Source organism: Hibiscus syriacus, unplaced genomic scaffold, assembly GCF_006381635.1.
Source record: "Hibiscus syriacus cultivar Baekdansim isolate YM2019G1 unplaced genomic scaffold, ASM638163v2 tig00110945_pilon, whole genome shotgun sequence".
NCBI classification, from domain to species: Eukaryota; Viridiplantae; Streptophyta; class Magnoliopsida; order Malvales; family Malvaceae; genus Hibiscus; species Hibiscus syriacus.
This window is the reverse complement of record NW_024062926.1, coordinates 366,751-374,714: the sequence shown is the minus strand read 5'-3', so window position 1 is coordinate 374,714 and position 7,964 is coordinate 366,751.

The following is a 7,964-nucleotide window of genomic DNA, read 5'->3' as shown; positions in this document are numbered from 1 at the left end:
TTGATTGACAGATAACCCTTCTTTCCTTGAGTTATGCTATAAATGATGTGCCTTTGAGCTGAGTGTAATCGAACTCGAAGGTCTTTGGAAGATAGCCCTTCTTGCCTTGAGCTAAGATGCAAATGATGTGCCTTTGAGCTGAGTGTAATCGAACTCGAAGGTCTTTGGCAGTAGCCTTTCTTGCCTTGAGCTATACTGCAAATGATGTGCCTTCGAGCTGAGTGTAATCGAACTCGAAGGTCTTTGCCATATAGCTCTTCTTGCATTGAGCTATGTTGAAAATGATGTATCTTTGATCTGAGTGTAATCGAACTCGAAGGTCTTGGTTGATAGATAACCCTTCTCACCTTGAGTTATACTGTAAATGATGTTCCTTTGAGTTGAGTGTAATCGAACTCGAAGGTCTATTGTTCGTAGATAACCCTTCTCGCCTTGAGTTATGCTGCAAATAATGTGCCTTTGAGCTTAGTGTAATCGAACTTGAAGGTCTTGATTGACAGATAACCCTTCTCACCTTGAGTTATGCTGTAAATGATATGCCTTTGAGCTGAGTGTAATCAAACTCAAAGGTCGTGCTTTTGAATCAAGTATCTTCTATTTTGGAGTCGAAACTTTACTCTAAAAGATGCAAAACATTATGTATGTGAAAAAATAACAAATATGATGCTCTTAAGTATGCCTAAGATGTATGCAACATGAATTGGCTCTGTTTTATCTTCTAGATAGAGCCTCATTTTATATATCGGTCTTGTACTCGGAATCGACCATGCCTCATTTTCTTCTTGAGTTGCAGCCTTCCACATTTGAGACTGTCCTATTTGAAATTTTTTTCTCGTATTTTAGGAGGGAGAAAAAAAGGATATAAAAATTCTGTAAACATTGCTCTCTAATTCAGGCTTGCAATCGAATCAAATCATAAACATGATTTTAGGTTGGCCTCCCATTTTTTAAGGTTTCAGTCATTTCTTTGAAACATCGCAACATGTCTTTTTCTTGGCTTGGCATTTTAATTGGGTGCGGACAAAATAACGCAACTAGCATAACCAATTACTAGACCTTCTATTTTGATCCTCCAAAATCTTCCATTTGTTCAAGCTTTGTAGGCTCCTATAACAAAGGCAGTGCAGAAATATCGATCTAAAAATGAAATTCTTGAGTGCTCGTGTGAAATTGACTATAACAGGTGTTCCTTAACTCCCTTAGTTCATCTTTACTGAAACTCCTTATTTAATTTGCCATTGTCTGGCTAACTGAATCCATAAAGCCAGGGCGTTTAACCAATTGCTCTAGAAGGACAACTCAATGTCATTATATAGATATTATAATCACCTTTATCAGGCTAGCTGAATATTATCCATAAAGCCGGGGGTTTAACAAATTGCTCTAGAGGGACAACTCAAGCTTTATTGTATATTATAATCACCTTTATCAGTCTAACTGAATCTTATCCATAAAGTCGGGGCGTTTAACCAATTGCTATAAAGGGACAGTTCAAGCTTTATTGTATATATATAATATTATAATTTGGGTATACGGATTCAACTTCTTAAGTTTGTCAAGAAGAACCTGTTATAGTCTAGGTGTTGTTGAAAGTCAAGGAATCTCATCTTTAGAGTTCAATTTCCAAGCAACTGACCTAAACTATATTCACCTACTCGACTATCTCATCTGTAAAGATCATAATCATTATTGAACGTCTTAAACAAAAAGTATAGTAATGTTATACGCAAAAGATGCCCCATGTTGTTCGCACCTATGCATATCTAAATACCAAGTCTCTTTTTCCTTTCCTTATGAGAGGAGAAGGCTATATTGGTTATTTATGAGAGAAGGGTACGGTGTTTGAGCGTATCTTCTTAGGTAAGGTCAAAGTCTTTATTTTATCATGTTACTTTGTCAAAGATCTGTAATTTTGATTCATTTACAGAGTTTTTTAATTCAGTTGATATTCAACGAATTGTAAATCTGCAAATTTGATTCATTGTTAACATAAATTTATATAAATGTCCTTACAAAAACTTGAGAAAAGATTGAAGAAAATAAATTCAAACAAAATGTCTCAAATGATGAAATGATCTTCCTCACTTGGATGCCCCTAAGTTATTGAAGTCGATCCAGTTCTTGTTACGCATCTTCTGTATGATTCTTTTGAAAGCGTAATAGCTCTTAATAGTGTACCTCGGGATATCGCCATGATACTCACAATGAAAATTCTCATCATACCACTTGGGGTATGGGGCTTTATGGGTTCCACCGGATATGGTAACACTACGTGAGTGTAAAAAAATTGTTAGTAAGTTCCTTGTAAGTCATGGGAATAGGATCGAAATGTTCCCATGTTTGATGAGAAATATGAATGTAATAAAAAAGAGAAAAATAATGTGAAATATACAGGAATGCATGATGCATGCAATGTTAGAGGCATTGATCCAAAAATGTGTCTATTATTATAAATAATCCTTATTGGGGACAAAAGTGTTACGTCTTAGGAGACAAAAACTTTTTAAAGGTATAGACCCCGAACAACTTCTGACAGGTTGATTCGTCTTTCGCCTTTTTTCTATCACCGGTTAAATACCATGTCGAACCGTTCCGACTTCTCTGGCTAAACTGTGCAAGTGAAGAGCTGCTTGCTCCAAAAAGTCTTGAATGACTGCATCTCCTACTTTTACTCTCTACTGAGTCTGACCTCAACAACAACGCCTTTGGAAGCCTCCATTAAAGGGAACTATCTGAAACTCACTTGTTTGTTTCTTGGATTTGTCAAAAATGGCCTGTTGTCTTTGAAGGGACTCTCGAAGTCAATTTTTCTCGTCTTGCCACTGCCACCTTTGCCAGCTCGAAAAGTCGACTTTTGATGTGCACAGTGTAAATCCCGGTCCATCCTGAGTATTCTTTTACCATAGCTGGACTTTTGAGCTTTTCATCTCTTGTATTATAACCCATTTGTCCATTAATGCATGTTATTTATGTTTAACGAACAAGTTTTTTGTGGATCAACACCTCTTTTAAAAGATGCAAATGATGAAAATAAAATAAAAAAGAACAAAAATGAAAAGAGTTGGTGAGGTAAATCAAAACAATAAGGAAAAACAAAAATCCTACCCCACATGATATCTACCCTACATGTTTATTATTCCTACCCGGACATGATCTCTATCCCACATGTTAATTTTGAACCAGTCCTAACCGCATAAATTTCTAGTTCACATGCTTTGAACATGAAATAATCTCAAAGCAACCTAGGGTTTGAAATGAGGTTTTGGGGTGGGGTCTAATTCCCTGTAGTCTCCTGGATTAGGTTCTAAAAAAGATACCCGAGTTCTCCTTGTTGGTGCCCCCTTGGGCTTGTCAGACCCTTAGTCCTAAGCCCACTACAAGCTTATGTGAACTAATTTAAACTCGAGATGATACATTCCCTTATGCCCATGTGGTGAATAAATTCACACGAAGACATAAGGTATATGAATCCCGAAGGTTACTTACTAGGCCTGTGCGGAGAATAAATTCTCGAAGGCATCGCTTTCACCCCCACTTAAAAGGGTTCGGAGCTCAGGTATAGAGCCAGAGATGAAAACTTTGAAAAATCTTAAATCATTGAAAAAAGTCAGTAAAACTATTTATTTGAAAAATAATCAAAGGTAAATAATTGGAATCGAATAAATAAATTTAAATATACTATTTTCGCATAAAAAGATAACCGAAAATTAATTATGGCCTAACTCACTTACCAGTCCCCAGCAGAGTCACCAACATGTCGTGGTCGTCTTTCGGGTGGGCCCGGAATTGGGCTTCGACGTGAATGAATTGGGTTGGAGTTGCCACCGATCACTTTAAAAACATTTAGGTGGATCGGACATCATCTTACCTGATATGCGTTTTACCAGAAATGTCGGGTTCGGGAGTCGGTTACGGTCAATGAAAGATTAGCACCCTTGGACCACCCTTTCTGTACCAATTCATTTGTCGGTTGTCTTTAATTGCGAAAATAAAAAATTTAAATTACCCGATTCGAATTGCTTACCGTTGATTGGTTGGAATTACTACTAAAAAATATGCTAGATGACAAAATAAAAATAAATACAAAAAAAAAGAAAAAATGTTAATATAATAAGTTTAATATAAAAAAAAGATAAGTAAAAATAAATAAAATTTAGTAAAAAGAAGAATAATAAAATTAAAAACTAAAAAAATAAGTAATAAAAGATAATAAAACGTTACGAAAATAAATATTAGCCAAGAATACCGAAAAATAAACAAATAAAACTAAAAAAAGGATCAAGATGTACAAAACTTAAAATAACAGTGACTAAATCAAAAAAAGAGGGGAAAATAGTGACCAAATTGAAGCACGCACGAATTTCTAGGTCAGATTCAAATAAAAATAAATATTAATGACTAAAATGTAAGCATAATAACATTTGAAGTCTAAATTAAAAGTTGAAAAATTAATTCAGTGACTAAAATGTAACAAACGCAACTTACATTGATCGAGGGTATAATTTTCCCACGAATGAAAAATACAGAACCCCCTCCAAAACAACGTCGCATAGGGGGTATATATGCCCTATAAACCGGCCCTTAAGGCCACTCGCCCCTCATTTTTACAAAATCTCTCTCTCTCTCTCTCTCTCTAAGAGCACTCACTTCTCTCTCGTTACTCTCTAGACATTCCAATCGATGGGAAACCGTCCATCGGGCCGCCGTCGCCGACCGCTGCTCCGGAGGCCGAAAAACCCAAACTCGCCTAACACGTTCTCCCGACCTTCCCGATACCAAATCCGGCCTCCGAATATCCAAAATAGACCCCAACACTAGTAGATCTAAAAAATTTCGGTTCTCACCCTTTTTCGCAACGACCTTTCAGTTTTTCGGCCGTTTTCTCCTCTCCGAGCTTAGATCGGGGTTGCTTTTGTGTGTTTTTGGTTTTCTGTGTGCATTTCATTATATTGTGCTATTGGGTTTTGTTGTGTTTGGCTTATGTTTCAATCTGGTTTTTTGGTTGTGAGTGTGGTTGATGGGTTCGATATTGGCTTGTTGTGTTGATGTGGTTTCCTTGTTTACTGTGTTGCTCCCGTTGCTTCTGTTGTGTGTTTGGTTACTGTGCGATTATGGTGGGTTCTCGCTGTTGGTTCGATCGATGATCGTTATGTGTAGATGGTCACCGTGGTTCTGTGTCCCCTTGGTAGTGGCTGGGTGGGGGTATTTATACCCCCCACCGTTCGATGGTAACATGCTGGTTGTTGGTCGGGGATTTCGGGATGGGTCAGTCCCGATTTCCTCGGCCAGAAATCTCGGTGTTGACTGGCTCATGCTGTCGTTGGTGGCGTTCAGGCTTCTGGAACCTTCTTGTGCGGCGTATGTGCTAACTAAATATAAAATCCTAACTTTTGGATTTCAATTATGGGCTAGGTCAGGCCCTGTATGGACCCGAACCGTGACTGGGCTACCCGTTTTGGACCTTGTTGGACCCTGGACAAAATGAAAAAAATGAAAAGTAAATTAATAATAGTAATAAATACTAATAGTAATATAATATAGATTATATAATATATATATTTCAAAAACATTTTCAAACTTTATATTATTTTTCTAAATATTTTCCAAAACTATATATTATATAGTTTTTAAAAATGATTTTAAAAATACTATATGAGTTTTCAAAAAATGTTTTAAAAACTATACATTATATAATTTTTCAAAAATGTTTTTTTAAAAACTATATATTATATATATTTTTTCAAAAAAAATTCAAAAACAATATATTATATATTTATTTTCAAAATGTTTTAAAAACTATATAATATATATATATGTAGTTCAAAATGTTTTAAAACTATATAATATATATATATTTTCAAAACGCTTTAAAACCCATATATTATATAAGTTTTCAAACTATTCTAAAAACTATATATATTATATATATGTTTCAAAAATAATTTGCAAATTATAATATATATATATATATATATATAATATATGGACGAAAATGAGTGTTTACAATACATCCTCAAACCGTGATCTATATTTTAAATTAATGTTCAAACTTTAAAATATTTTAAATAAGTCTTTTCGTTATTAGTATTATATCAAATGACTCATTTCGACCATTATGTTGGGTGTTAAATGTCAACTTAAATATGACATGATGTATATTTAAAATACGTAAATCAAAATATAAATGTGTATATAGATGACGTATTGAAAAGATAATTCTCCTATATTTTATTGATATTATTTATTCGTTTAATTCATCATATTTTGCTTATGTGAACAACTTTATCAGTTAGTCGTTGGTGATTCATTCTTTTTAGTTTATATGGAGAGTCACGATCGGTGAGAGAATGAATGTTGGTCAGTATTTTTTTTACGTGAAATAATTGATCATAAAAAAAGAAGAGGAAGATTTATAATGGAGAAAATCGCCTCAGTGACCAAAAATGCCTTATAATATACGATTTTAACCAACTTTTTCCGGATTTGCCAAAATGACCAACAAAATCGCAATGCGATCGCTAATTCGCAACGCGATCTCCATTATCGCAAATTCGCGTTGCATTTCGCGTTGCGATAGTTGGAAATCGCGTTGCGATGGTCTACAGTGTCGTTGCGATTTTCTCAATTCGCAATGCGAATAAGTAAATCGCAACGCGAATTGGAAAAATCGCAATGCGATACTGACTATCGCAATACGATACTTATTATCGCAATGCGATAATACAAAATCGCAACGAGATACTGACTTTCGCAACGCGGTTCTGACTTTCGCAACGCGATTTACATAGCGCCATTCGTATTAACGCGTATTTTTTTTCAAATTCCAAACACGAATTTTTTCTTAATAAATCGGAAACTGAACCGTCCACAGTAATCGCAACTCATAACCTCAAACCCAAAATCACAACACTCAGTCCCATCTCCATCTCTCACTCTCTATGGCGAAATCCGTCCCCATCTCCGAAGATTTCCGTCCCCATCGCCGGCGAAATCCCTCACAACCATTCACAGTCAAAAATCCCTCACAATCATTCAGAAATGGAAAATCAACCTCCGAGGGTTAGTTTTTTTTATTGTTATTTTGAAATTTTTGCATTATTTTAGGTTTTTCATATTGAGATTGATGATAAGTTTACTGGTAATTTCAATAATAGATTAACCATTTCACTTAGATTTCTTATTAAATTCATTCGATTGCTGCCAATACTGCTAAACTGTTTAGCCTGTGAAGTTAGTATTTGTCTTTGTTTTGTCTTTTGGTTGAAGTAATGCAGAAGAAGAATAGTTTCGAGAATGAAAATCGCAACGCGGAAATAACTATCGCAACGAGAGAATCGCAACGCGAAATAAAAAAACGCAACGCGAAACAAAAATCGCATTGCGATTTTCATTTCGCGTTGCGATTTTCATTTCGCGTTGCGATTTTTATTTCGCGTTGCGATTTTCATTTCGCGTTGCGATTCTCTCGTCGCGATAGTCATTTCGCGTTGCGATAGTCATTTCTGCGTTGCAATTCTCATTATCTCGTTGCGATTTTCATTTCAACCAAAAGACAAAACAGTGTTGCAAATTTTAGTTTCAAGAATAAACTACTATTTATGTTTATTGTTTTTGGTATATCTTGACAGTGTAGTTTTTGGTATATCTAACTTGGTATGTTTATTTTTTTTTTGTAGAAAATTTTTTCGGCTTCATTGACATTAAGGAATAAAGTTAGCCTAGCCACTACAATTGCTTCGAAGCTTTCACCTGCACAAAGAAAATTGTTTGAAGAAACCTGCTTCGGGCCATGGCTGAGAGTACAACATCCGGGTGGAGATGCTAGTTTGACCCATTTGTGGCTTCAGACCATGACTAGCGATCTACCCGACAGTATATAACGTGGTGAGGAAGAGATATTGTTTCATTTTCCACTGGCGTATACTTGTTTTGGGCGGAAGGAGTTCTGCTTAATCACTGGTCTA